This window comes from Saimiri boliviensis, chromosome 3 (assembly GCF_048565385.1).
Source record: "Saimiri boliviensis isolate mSaiBol1 chromosome 3, mSaiBol1.pri, whole genome shotgun sequence".
Classification (NCBI taxonomy): domain Eukaryota; kingdom Metazoa; phylum Chordata; class Mammalia; order Primates; family Cebidae; genus Saimiri; species Saimiri boliviensis.
The window spans coordinates 4,501,064-4,515,285 of NC_133451.1; positions in this window are offsets into that span (position 1 = coordinate 4,501,064).

Consider the following 14,222-nt stretch of genomic DNA (forward strand, 5'->3'; position numbering starts at 1 on the left):
CTATGCATTTTCAGTCCACTGATTTTTTTTATGAAAGTGGTAAGAACAGACATTGGAGAAAGAATTGTCTCTCCACAAATAGCGCTGGGAAAACTGGGTGTCCGTAGCAGAAGAGTGAAACTAGACCGTTATCTTTTACCATGTACAAAAAGCAACTCAAGAAGGATTAAAAACTTAAATGTAAGATCTGAAACTATGAAATGACTCGAAGAAAACAAAGGAAGTACTTTAGGACATTGATCTGGCCAAAGATTTTGGAGTAAGACCTCAAAAGCTCAGGTGACAAAAGTAGAAGTGGACAAATAGCATTATATCAAACTAAAAAACTTTTCCACAGCAAAGAGAACCATCAGCAGAGCGCAGAGATAACCTATGGAATGGGATAAAAATATTTGCCAAGTATTTTTCCAACAAGAAATAAATATATACCAGAATATATAAGGAACTAAAATAACGTGGTCAACATCAGACAACCCAATGAAAATGAGCCAATGTTGGACTTGGCTGTGATATAAAAAGAAAAACAAGAAAAAAAAAAAAGTACCAAAAAAAGGACAAACAATAATTTTGAAGTTAAACAAAGGAAACAAAAAGAAAAAGTGGGCAAATGGTTCGAATAGACATTTCTCAAAAGAAGACATACAAATGGCCAGCCACGAAATCATGTTCCACATCACTAATCATCAGGAAAATGCAAATCGAAGGCATAGTGAGATGTCATGTCACCTCAGTTAACATGGCTATTCAAAAAGACCAAAAAATGCTGTCAAGGATGGGGAGAAAGGGGAACGCTTACATATTGTTGGTGGGAATATAAATTACTACAGCCATCATGGGCAGTAGCATGGAGGTGCTGCAAAAAAAACCAAAAACTAGAAGTATCACACGATTCAGCAATCCCACTACTGGGATTATGTCCAGAGGAAATGAAATTGGTATGATGAAGAGATATTAGCACTCCCATGTTTACTGAGGCACTATTCCCAGTAGCCAAGAGACAGAATCAACCCGTGTCCATGAACAGGTGAGTGGATAAGGAAATGTGGCATATATAATGGAATACAATTTGTTTATGTAAAAGAATGAAATCCTGTCACCTGTAGCAACATGGATGGAACTGGAGGTCCTTGTGTGAAGTGAAATAAGCCAGGCACAGGAAGACAAATACTGCATGATCTCACTCATATGTGGGAGCTAAAAAAAGTTGACCTCATAGAAAGTAGAATAGTCATTATCAGAGGCTGGTGGTAAGGGCAGGGGAGAGAGGGTTAGGAAGACGTGGATGGATGAATGCAAAATTACTAGAGTGAACTACAGTTAACAATAACTTGTTAAATATTATTTATTTATTTATTTATTTATTTTTGAGACAGAGTTTCGCTCTTGTTACCCAGGCTGGAGTGCAATGGCGCGATCTCGGCTCACTGCAACCTCCGCCTCCTGAGTTCAGGCAATTCTCCTGCCTCAGCCTCCTGAGTAGCTGGGATGACAGGCACGTGCCACCATGCCCAGCTAATTTTTTGTATTTTTAGTAGAGACGGGGTTTCACTATGTTGACCGGGATGGTCTCGATCTCTTGACCTCGTGATCCACCCGTCTCGGCCTCCCAAAGTGCTAGGATTACAGGCTTGAGCCACCGTGCCCGGCTAAATATTTTAAAATAGCTGGAAGAGAAGACTTTGAATGATTTCAACACAAAGAAATGACACGTTTTAGGTGATGGCTATTCCAGTTATCCTGATTATTACATGTTGTATACATGTACTAAACTATCACATATATCCAATAAATAGGTGTGATTATTATGTATCAATTTTAAAATTTAAAAGATCATAGAAAACAGTTGCATGGGCATGTAATCTAAGAAGTTAAAGAATCCCCAAGCCTTGGTATAAAAACCAGCAATGCCGTGCCCTCTACCCCACCCACTCAAGCCATCCTTTTCCACAGGCAACCACTTCCTTTAAAAAGAAAGAAAGAAAGAAAGAAAAGCAAATTCTTTTGGTATAAGAATATCTCAGAAATATTGCAAGTTAGGTTCCAGACCATTGCCATAAAGTGAATATCACTTTATAAGGAACTAAAATAACGATTATTTTTCTGGTTTCCCAGTGCATATGAAAGTTGTGTTTATACAATACTATAGTCTACTAAGCATGCAATATTAGTGTTCTGTCTAAAAATGTATATGTCTTAATTTTAAAAGATTTTATTGCTAAAAAATGCTGACACAGACACAAAGTGAGCACATGTGGTGGAAAAATGGTGCCAATAGACTTGCTAAATGCTAGGTTGCCACAGACCTTCAATTTGTTAAAAAAAAATGTAGTGTTGGCCGGGCGCGGTGGCTCAAGCCTGTAATCCCAGCACTTTGGGAGGTCGAGGCGGGTGGATCACGAGGTCAAGAGATCGAGACCATCCCGGTCAACATAGTGAGATCTCGTCTCTATTAAAAATACAAAAAATTAGCTGGGCATGGTGGCGTGTGCCTGTAATCCCAGCTACTCAGGAGGCTGAGGCAGGAGAATTGCCTGAACACAGGAGGTGGAGGTTGCGGTGAGCCGAGATCGCGCCATTGCACTCCAGCCTGGGTAACAAGAACGAAACTCTGTCTCAAAAAAAAAAAAAAAAGTAGTGTCTGTGAAGTACAATAAAGCAAGGTATGTCTGTATTTACCTCGGTTTTCCTAAATAACATTCTTACACTGCTGCTTTTTCAACTTTTCAACTTAGTCAATACCTACTGACTGTCCTTCATGGAAGAGGAGGTGTTAGCTTTCCATCATTTCCTGCCCCCAACCTCACACCCTCCTTCCCATCACCCCACTCCCTAAGCACAAAGAGAGTGTGATTCGTGTCAGTTTGTTTTAGTTTAGTATCTTTGAGATGGAAAGCACCCTTTCAATGACTAGGAGAAACACAAGATGGAAATAAAGATTTTGTTACTTACAGGTCCTGGGGGTAGATGGTATGCTTATGGGGGTAGAGGCCACACACACAGCTCAGAGAGCATGTGAAGGAGAGAGACAGAGGGATCCATGCTTTTATTGGAGTCTAGGGCATTATCTGAACGGATTTCCTGCCGCGGTTTTTAATTGGTGAGTTTGAAGCAAGCAGACACAAGTTCCAGGAGAAAATGCTGTGACTGAGAGGCGGCTACCGTGGCATGTCTGCACAGTCCATGTTGGGTCAGTGGGGTGAGTTAAGAAGGTTGTATCTGGATGTTCCATAGAGAGGTGTTCACCAGGAGGAAGTTGCATATGCCAGATATCTGGCTAAACATATTAAGAAGCTGGGAGGAGGTGGAGAACTGAAAACTGTTTCAGTGGTGACTGAGCCCTGCTTCTGGTGTGAGAAAGTCCAATTTATATTCAAAATCAATGTTGATGCCACATAAAATTATAAGAACTCACCACATAGATATGCATGATTTTGTAAATGTAACTGAGAGCAGAGCTGTGTAACGTACTATGATTAATTTTCCCTTTTTAACCCTTTTCCCTGTAAAGATATTATTTTATCATATGTGTGTGTGTATGTGTGTGTGCGTGTGTGTATGCGTGTGCATGCCTAATGTTAATTTAACCTCAAACTCTCTGCCTATTGTCTAAATCTCCTCTCTAGACCTTGGGATACATCAGCTATTCCACATCTCCCTTGTTTTTGTGCGGCTCATACTCTGTTGACTTTCTAATCAGGGTTCTAGGGAAGTAAAAATTATTGTGCTCCTAAATGCCTGAAAATGACTTTATCAGATCTGCAGGCTTGATCGATACTTCAGCTGGGTATAGAATTCTAGTTTGGAGATCCCCTTCCTACAGAAAAAGGCATGCAGAGCCCTGGGCAGCAGTTTCCTCATCTGCAAAATGGGGAGAAGAGAGATACTCTGAGAACCAAAACAGTAAAAGGTGTGGCTTGGTGAGCACTTAGCAGCACACAGTGGGTTCCCATGTTTGCCATTATTATTCTTGCTGCCCGCTGTTGGGTGGCCTACAGAAGAGCCAGGGGAGTCTGGTTTCACTGGGCACTCGTGGTGGACATCTCCCAAGGTTCTGCTCAGAGCAGGCCCCCAGTGCGTCCTCAGTAAGCCAAGACCTGATGCAGACTCTGGCCTCCAGGTCCTGGCCCAGAGCTTCAGCGTTCTGGGATGCCAGAGCCCCCCCTCAGAGCAGAGCTGGGCCTGCTGGCTCCCCATGCTTCTCATGAGGACTTGGCACCTTTCCTGCTCCCGCGTCCCCCCACCCCCCAGTCGGGCAGCATCACTCACTATCCTCTTGGGACCATCACGGCCGAGTCCAGTGTTCTCACCGGGGTCAAGCCAGGGATTCCATGCCTTCCAGAAAGGGGATGCAGAAAGCCAGCTTGTGAACACTGTCCAGAGTCAGGCCCTGGGCAGGGCTGGGCCATAGATGCTGTCCAGCAACCTGAGCCAGGTAGCCTGGGGCCTTCCAGACACAGTGAGGATTGCTCCGGATGTCTCTCTCTTGTTGGCAGTTGAACCCAGCTCGGGAGAATGGCCATGATATAGATGGGCAGGGCAAGAATGTGGAGGGCACAGAATGCGGGGATAAGGGTTGTGGAGGCTGTGGATTTCCTGGTGGCGTGGGATGAGGGAGCTGGGTGTCCAGAGTGATTTCTGGGTGCCTGGGATACGGCTGATGGGTAGAGATGGTGAGGAGGTCACTGGGCACCTGGCCAGGTTCTCTGCAGGGGGCCTCTTTCTACGTCTCCAGGGGCCACCTGGGCTGCTAGCATCACCTTCTCCCGGTCACGCCTCTTGGGTCTCCATCCTTGTGGACTCTCCTTCCTGCGTGGTCCAGTGGTCTCCCCCGCAAGGCCCTCCTGCACGAGCGCCCAGGGGTGTTCTAGCAGGTGTCCAGCAACTTCTCGTCCCCTTCACGGGCTCCTGCACAGTGTGCCCAGTAGGCGGTCTGCCTTGGTGGCAGGGTTGCCCTATGTTAGGGGTGTGCTGCAGGATGGGTATGAGTCTTAGTCCACCAGGCTGCTAGAACTAAGCACCATACACTGGGTGGCTTACCAACAACATTTCTTTCTCACAGCGCTGGAGGCTGGAGGTCTGGCCAGCATGGTGCGGTTCCAGCGAGGGTCTCTCTCTGGCTGGCAGGCAGTCACCTTCTCCCTGTATCCTCATGTGGTGGAAAGAGCGTGAGCATCTCCCGTGCCTCTCTTATAAGGACACAAATCCCGTGCATGAAGGCCCCACCCTCATGACCTTATCACCTCCCAAAGGCCCCACTTCCTAATGCATCCCCATTGCAGGTTAGTGTTAACACGTGAACCCTGGAAGACATAGACATTCTGTCCATAGAATATAAGATCTGAGTCTCTGAGGGACCCACCCTCACGGGTCCTGGCTAAGTCAGGGCCGACTTCCCCATCCGGCCGGGAAAACACAGTCCCAAGAGCCCATGCCTTTAGGGGCCATGGATATGTTTAAATTTCTCTCAAAGTCAGAAAAAAAAGTGAATATAATAATGATGGATGTCTGATAATGAAGCCAGATCCAGCCTGGATCGTATTCACCTTTGGTCCAGCACAGTTATAAAATGCAGTTTTAACTTTTACTTTGATGGAGGAAGACGTCCACCGAAGCAAACGCTTCTGGGGCCCATGGGAGTCATCATGTGGCCTGGGTCAGATGGGTGGAGGGCGGACGGGGCATGAGGGCTTAGCGCAGTGCGGGCACCTGAGGCTGACTCGCTGGCACCTGCTTTCTCCCTGGCATCCTCGGACCAAGTCTTCAGATCATGACTTTTAGATACAGAAAACCCTCACCAGTGACTGGGTTTGTTTGGGACTCTCCTGATCACAAGATGCAGAAACACAATCCAAATCACCTTCAGCCAAACTGATTGACTCAGCAATGGATGAAGCCAACAGGAGATCACGCCTGACCCAAGCACAGAGGGGTCCAGGGCTGTGCTGGCAGGGTCTGGCCACCCCTGGGCCTCCCAGACAAGCTTCTTCCACTCTCGGCAACCTCGTGACAAAGACTGCCCCTCTACGGTGCCAGGAGCTCCTGGCTGGCAGTGAGAATTTTGGTTCCTGATGTCCTCACAGTGACCAGTACTGGGCCGGGCACATGAATGGTGCTTAAACAGTGCTTTGGAGAACGCTTTCACCGCGAGTACCTGGGGGCCCATCAGCTTCCTTCCTTCCTTTTTCTGGCCTACCCACCACAGTGAGCCCTGGGAGTCTTCAAGGGCAGCCTTCTTGGCTCCGAAAAGGTTTCTAGGGGGAGGTGACTTTGCATGTCCAGAGCCTCGAGGGCAGGTCCTGACCTCCTGCTGAAGTGGACACACTGTTCTCGTCCCTTCCTCTGGACACTGGAGCTCAGGGACGTGCTGCCAGTTGGTGGCTGCAGAAGGCTCCCTGGAGAGCGGAGTGGGAGCCGCCCGGGGAGCTGCCAATGTGTCCCCGGGGCTTGGACTTCGCCATGGGGTGAAGTGTGTGAGTGAGTTCAGTGGGTGTGGACCCGTGAGCCCAGGGTGCGTGTGGACGCGCATGTCACAGACACTGAACAGTGGCCTCCTGCCCGCCCCGCAGCTCCCTAGCCCCTCTCTCTGTGCCCAGGCCACGGATCACAGCCTGGATGCCTCTCATTCCTGGGTCACAAGCTTCAGTGGCTCCTTTTTTAAAACATGAAGGATGTAGCCATTGTGCCTGACCTCTCCTGGTACCCATGGGGGAGATGGAGGCCACCGTGGTCCCAGCTCTGTCTCTGCCTCAGCCCCACCTCCTGCAAAGGCCTCTAGGGTCTCCTTGCCTGTGGGTCTGGGGCAGCTCCCTGTGGCAGCTCCGTCCAGGGTTCCCTGCTGCACCCCGTTCCCACACGGCCTGGGCTCCAACCCCAGGAGCACGGAGCAGGAACCACACAGAGCTGGAGGGAAACCCTGAGGCTCAAGACCGCAGCCAGCGCTGGCTCCTCACAGGGGACCAGGTGTCACTGTCCAGAGCCTTCTGCGGACATGCCAGCCGATGACCTGGGCTCCCCATCGTGGCTGCTCCCACCCAGGCTCAAGCACCCATGCCCCAGGGCCCCTGAGCCTGCCTGGTCTGCCCAGGGCCCACGGCACCTCTGGGTCTGTGGGCCTCTGTCCGTGGGACTGTGTGCAACTCTCTGTGGTGACTCTGGCTACAAGTGTTTGGCTGTAAACAAGTGAGGCTCTTTGTCTCTGTGACCTTGAATGGCCTGGTGGGCAGGACCCCAGGAGTGCCACTGGGCCTGAGAACCTCCCACCCGCGTCCCTCTCAGTCCCCTGGGCGGGAGGCTGGCTTGGGCTTTCTCTCCTGTTGCACAAGTCGAAGGTCCCAAGTTGGGGAGCCGTGCACCACCCGACCCGCTTCCGTGCCCTCACCATGCAGCACCAGACACTACCTCATCCCGCCCGGGTCTGCCAGCCCGTGGGACCTCAGCCATGGCCGGCCGACCAGTCTAGGAGCGGGGACAGCCATTCCTAAATCTTCCTTGAACAGACGTGTGTGTGCTGAGGAGTTAAGGAGTGACCTTCTTTGCTGTTCATGCCTCAGACTCATGTGGTGAAGAAGGGAGGAGAGAGTAGACGGAGTGACTGCCCACCCAGCCTCAGACGAGCTGCCCACAAGGAATCTGAGACTCTTCGTGATGAGCCTGTGGGGTGGGGACTCCTGTACCCATTCGACGGAGTAGAAAGCTGAGGCTTCAGAGATGCGCTGACTCATTCAGGGTTTCACAGCTTGAGGAGGGTCCAGGATGCCAGGCCACACCCATCGGCCCTGGAGGAGGAGGGTCCGGGATGCCAGGCCACGCCCATCAGTCACGGAGGAGGAGGGTCCAGGACGCCAGGCCACGCCCATCAGTCACGGAGGAGGAGGGTCCAGGACGCCAGGCCACGCCCATCAGTCCTGGAGGAGGAGGGTCCAGGACGCCAGGCCACGCCCATTGGCCCTGGAGGAGGGGAGCCAGGACGCCAGGCCACGCCCATCTGTCCTGTCCTGGTTGCTTCCCTGGGCTAAGTAACCCATCTCACGAGTCCTCAACATCTGTGCCAGTTCTGTGCAGGGTGTCACCGGCATCTCTGTGCTGGGGCTGATGCTCCGCCGGCGAGTTGCAAAGGGCCCCGCCCTGGAGGCCTTACCTTCTAAGCAGGTCCCTGTTTCCCAAATCATTCCTGTCCACTCCACCCTCCTATGCCTCCATGCCCTAACTGAACAACCAGGTGGCTTGTGCAGGGCTAGGACTAGGGCGGGGCCCAGGGCCCCAGTTTAAGGAGCTGCCCTCTCTCCGGGCCGTGGAAGGGCAGGACAGCATCTTGTGGCACTGCAGGTGCAGCCTCGTGCCAGTGCAGCAGCTCTGTGCCCAGGATATGGTGGGGCCCAGGTCCAGAGGAGGGCAGAGCCACCTGGCCTGGGCGGCCAGCTGTCCTCAAGGTCCAGTTCCTCTGCACAGCCACCAGCCTGCCGTATGAGGAGACATCACGAAGGGTGGACCCAGTGACTCTGCGTGCCCGTCGGGCCTGTTCCTGGCACTGCCTTCCCCAGACCTGGCACATCTCTTCCTCCTCCAGGCCAGAGTCCAGTCTCCTGCCTTCCTGGGAAGTCAAAGCGGGCAGAGCTCTAGGGTGTACCACCAGCCTCCCAGTCCCTGTGGGTCCCTTGAGTTTTGTCAGCCTCCTCCTGGCCTCCTCCAGGGACTATCCTCCTCCTGCCTCTCAGTCACAGACATCCTTGTCATGCAGCTCGCCTGTTTCCAGGTCATTCACAGTGCAAGGGAGTCCTGGGGCTGGCCGGCGCCTCCTGGGCCTGTATCTGGGTCCCCAGTATGGAAGAAACACCAGGAATGCCCACCCGTTCCTCCTCCCATCCCTCCTCCCATCACTCCTCCCTAGGGCTTCTCTGCTTTGGTAGAAAGCTTTCCATGTTTCCCGAGAGCCCCTGGCACTGTGGGGAATCCCACCATGGTGAGCTGCCCTGGTCCCTGGAGGAGCATTGTCCTGACTTGGCAGGTTTTCAGGCAGGGGTGGCATCATTTATTCATCCCCTCATTCATTCATTCATGACCTTGGAATGTCTGTTCTAGGTCAGGCACCATTCTGCGTCGGTGCTAGAGCAAGGGGTGAGAGTCATCGGGGAGCTTTGGCCCTAACTCAGGCAGGGTTTCCTGAGAGTCTGGACTCGTGAGTGGAGAAGATAGGAAGTGACTGATGGGAATCAGAAGCTGACTCTGTAAGACAAAATCTACCCAGGCTCAGTTGTTGGATTAAATGAAAACCAGCCTGACTATCACAACTAGTCTAACTAGTCTGTGTAGTTAGAAGGTAGGGTAGGTTTGGGCAGGGTTTCCTAACCTCGGCACTTTGGACAGTTAGGGCAGGCAATTCTTTCTGTGGGTCTGTCCTGTGCACTGTGGGATACTGAGTGGCATCTACAGCCTCTATCCACTGGATGCGAGCAGCATTCCTCTCAGTTGTGACAATAAAAAGTGGCTTCAGACATTGCCAAATGCCCCTGTGGGCAACATTGCCCTTGACTGAGAATCAGTGGACTAAAGTTTACTTGGGCATGCCTGGGGGTGGGGGCTGGTAGTATTCTCTTTCCGATCAGGTGCTAGTTACATGGAATGTTCACACTGTGAAAATTCATCAAGCAGCATATTTACTATTGGAACCCCTTTCTGTATGTAGATTACAGCTATGTAGGTTACAGCCAGTAAGAAGTTCATTTAAAAAAGGATCACAGGAAAATAGGATGAAGGAACTGTCCTAAAGTTTTAAGGTTTTCCACAACAGTGAGTTCCGAAGGTGTCCATAGAGTCTCACAAAAGCCACCAAAGAAATCAATCTGAGGCTGTTTTGAAAAGTCATCGATCATCCCCAAGGAAGTGGTCGGCCCCGTGCACTCAGCTTGGTTGGTCATTGGCAGATGGGGCTCTTGCCCTGACCTCATACTTTTAGTAGCTTCCTGAGCTCTAATTCTCTCAGAGCCTGACATACAGTAGGTCTCAGTGATGACACTGTGGGTGCAGATTGCACAGTACTACAGATGGCTGGTTGGGTGTGTGCAAGCTGTTTCCTGAGCTTTTTGCTGAACTGCTTTGAAACTTTAATGAACAAAAGTCAAGTATGTTTTCATTATTTTTGTTTTATAGTTAGTGACAAAACTGAAAAAAAAAACTAGAGGTACAATAATGGTGGCTGGTGAGGCACGTTTTTGTGTCTCCACATATTGGAAAATGAGGCAGTAATTAACATCTCTACTTAGAGAGAGGTTTAACATGACATACCATTAATGGAGAAAGCCGAACTGAAACCTACTTAGAGGGTGTTTTCAATCAACAAAATTCAGACATAGAAAAAAGACTGGAAAATCAAAGAAGAACTAAATAAATGTAGAGGTATCCCATGTTCATGGATAGGAAGATTCAATATTGTCAAGATGTCAATCTTTATAGACCCAACACCATTCCAGTCAAAACCCTAGCAAGCTGTCCTGTGGCTATCAAAAAAGACTGTTTGCTCACTCTGTCCAGGACTTAGAAAAAAAGACTGCACGGACACACATTCAAACATCAGTAGGTGTCACTGCATGTTGACATTATGAGTGATTTTAATTTTTTTCTTTGTGCTTTTCTGAATTTTCTGCAATGAATATGTGTTACTTTTAACTTTAGAAAAGAGCAACAAACTTTTTTCAAAGGAAGAAATGCAGAAAGAAAGAAGACAAGCCAGAGACAGTCTGAGGCAGATGAGTTTAACAGCAGAGCCTTTTCATAACTGACTGGATGGGGCCCAGGAGTGTCACCAAGGCTGGCTGTCATACATCTCCTCCCTGGGATCTGGCAGACCCTCCTGTGCAGGGGTTCTGGTGGGGCAATCATCCTGCAGAGAAGTGCAGTTCAGGCTGGCCTGGGATCTGGGCCCCTCTGTGTTTTATATCTGCAGAGATGGAACACCTGGGAAGTATCCAGTTTTCCATGGCTTAGATCCCATCCAAGAGGGGATTATTCCTCCAGCTGGGGTCTTTTACTTTAAAAGGACTTTATAATAATTGATGAAATGGATATTGTCAAGAGATTCAACTTCAGTTCACAGTCAAGTCCCTCTGTTTACAGAACCCACAGTGGAGAGGCCCCAAGGAGGCCAAAAGACATTTAGGGACTTGCCCCTCACACTCTGCTAAGCCTTCAAGGCTGGAATTCAGCACTACTTCTTCCTGGAAGCCTCCTCTGATTTCCTGGGCTCACAGAGCTTGCTATCTTGCTTAAAGCACTTGCTTAAAGCACTCTCTTGCTTCAAGCACTCAGCCCCATTCTGGGTCACTGAACTTTTTCTCCCTTGCAAAGGAACCTGGTAAAGGGGATCAAGCTCAGGAGGGGGCCATATCTCTTCTCTGCCACTTCCTGACTGCATTAATGAGCATGGTTTGGCTTTCCCAAAAGCTGACCACAGGGCAAGAGTGAGTTGTTGTTGATCCCAGGAAGCCTGGTAAGGGTGCGGGCAAGTGAGTGAAGGAAAGGAGGATGCATCAACACACAGGTCACAGCTCTGGCCAACCGGGGCTCCCTCCTAGTGGGGCTGTCTGGGAGACGTGGAACACACCCCACTGAGGCACAAAGAAACTGACTTCATTCATACACTGCTGTCATTCCTGGCAGAGGGCAACTGCAGGCACTGCCTCCCCAGCATGTCTGACCTGCACTGCAGACAGGCTGGCACACTCCCAGGGTGGTCCTGTGGCCTGATGTTGCCACCAGCAGACAGATAGAAGTGGCCTTTGGCTGGAATGATGGGAGCCATCTGCAGGTGAGCTTGCCAAGGATGTGGGGACAGAGCATCATCAGAGCCTGTTTTTGTGTCCTCTGGTGACCTCAGGACCCCTGAGACTGCACCCATGTCCTGCACAGGAGTGGCATTTGATGATTAGCCTGTGCCAAGGGCCCAGGGGAGTTGAACAGTGAGGCCACCTGCCTCTTCTCTGAGTCTCTGTCTCCTCCGACCCAAAGCAGGTACTCAGGGAACTTTGATGAAGAAAACAGAGGGTAAGGAGTGTTCATGCCAGCTCCAACACCATCTGGAGAGGTCACAAAGCATTTATTCATTCAACAAATATTTACTGGCAGGCTTTATCTGCCAAGCCCTAAGCTTAAGCCTGTCCCAAAGGCTGGTTGTGGCTCAGAGATCCTGACTCAGAAGAGGGACCCCTAGTCAATTGAAAAACAAGTGAAGGCAAAGACTAGGGGTGCGGGGTGCACTTACAGGCAGCATGCATGGTGCACACAGCTTGGGCTTTGGAATAGGATAAGCCCAGGCTCACAGTTCAGTTCTGCTACCTCCCTGCTGTGCATCCTGGGCACGTCCATTAACCTCTCTGAGCACATCTCCTCATCTGCAAAAGTGGGCCACAAATAAGGTTACAGGGTCACTTGAGGATTCAATGACATCATGGACATCAAGTACTCAGCACAATGCCTTCCACATGGTGAGTGGTCAACACGGTGTCACTATGGTAATGGGCGGTTAGATGGGACTCTCTTTGCCTAAAATTTGTGCCTGAGAGCAAAGATGCTGGATGCCCACACCTTCTAAAGAGGGAGCCAGAACCTCTCTGAAGGAGGGGTCAAGGGGAGACTAAGGGGTCAACCTCGGCCCGTTATCAGTTTGCTAAACATGGAGAAGGGACTGGAGTGAGGGCGTTTTGGAGAGGGCTGAGCGTTTCCACCCAACATGTTGGAATCCCTTTCTTCAGAGGACATTCCTGCACATGTTCCTCAGCCTGCCTCTTAGGCCTTATTGATTTCAATAGGGACGACACCAGGTAGGTTCAAGAGGCCAAAGGAGAGACCCAGAGCCAGCATCGAGACTTAGGGTTTCATTAGAGGGAAACTTACAGACAGGGATGGACCAGTGGTGGATGGCTGCACAGAAGACCCTCAACTGCTTGCAAAAAGCATGTGGTTTATGCAGCATTTTTCCTTAGCACCTCCCCCTAACAACCTCCACCTGGCAACCTCACATAACCCAAAACACAGCCTCGATCCCCCGTGTGGCCCTTGTTCCATAGGATGGGCCCGGGGGCTTAGATGATGTTCCTCAGTTAAGGAATGAATCTCTGGGTTGGCCACTCCCAGATTCCTTAGCTTAGAACTCTGAACACACAATCTTCTCAGACCATGGGGTCATTCTCAGGGTGCGCTTCGGTTACGCTGTTGTTCTCATGTACATTACCACCCACTGCACCATATTCTTCCAAAACCCCAGGGGTGGCTGTTATCATCCTTCTGTTACAGATGAGGAAACTGAGGTTTAGGTTTAGAGGATCACTCTCCCAAGGCCACACAGCTAGTTCCAAGTCTCATGTTAGTTTCACTGAACTAGTGGCACGGACAACATAACAGCTAACACTTGGGCAATTCCCTGGCAGGTGCTGTGCCAAGCATCTTCTTTCTGAAACCACCACATATGGGTTGTGCTGCAAGAGTAAGTTCTCCAATATCTCTAAGCTAAAGTTTCCCCTGGGAAGACCGGCTAAGATGCAGTGCACCAGGGCTTAGCACAAGGCCAGATACTCATTCTATGGAGCACCATGGAGCAAACGTTATAGAAGCCACTGACAGTTTTGAGATTCCTTCCTCTAGATGGGAAAACATCTAGAACTGCTCGAGTCAGAAGATGCCTTCATGGCCAGAGTGTCTGCTAAGCCTGGTGCCACTCAGAGAGAGAAAACGACTCTGCAAAACAGTTCAAGGGACTCCGTGCTACTCAGGGACACCTGGAGGGGAAGAGAGGAGAGTGAAAGAGCAGATGGGGCAGGTTGGAGGGGAAGACAGCCCTCCAGTGATGACTAGGGTTCCAAGGGGAGCAAACCCGCCTGCGGGAATTTTTAAAAATTTTCATGTCATTTGCTGAGAGGTTGCGATGTGCCTTCCTTCCCTTGTGCTCCAGGAAATTTTCAGTGAAGTTAATATTTCTCTCTTATATAGTTATGCAAGTGGATTCTTCTTGGGAAACACTGCTGTTGATAGTGGTGGTGATGATAGTGATTGTGAAGATAGTGGTGATGGTGGTGGTAGTAATGGTGATGATAATGAGGATACGCGTGATGGTGATGATCGTGATGGTGATGATAATAATGGCAATGATGCTGGTGGTGATGGTGATGATGGTGTTGATGGTGCTAATAATGAGGATGAGGGTGACGGTGGTGGCGGTGGTGACGGTGGTGGTG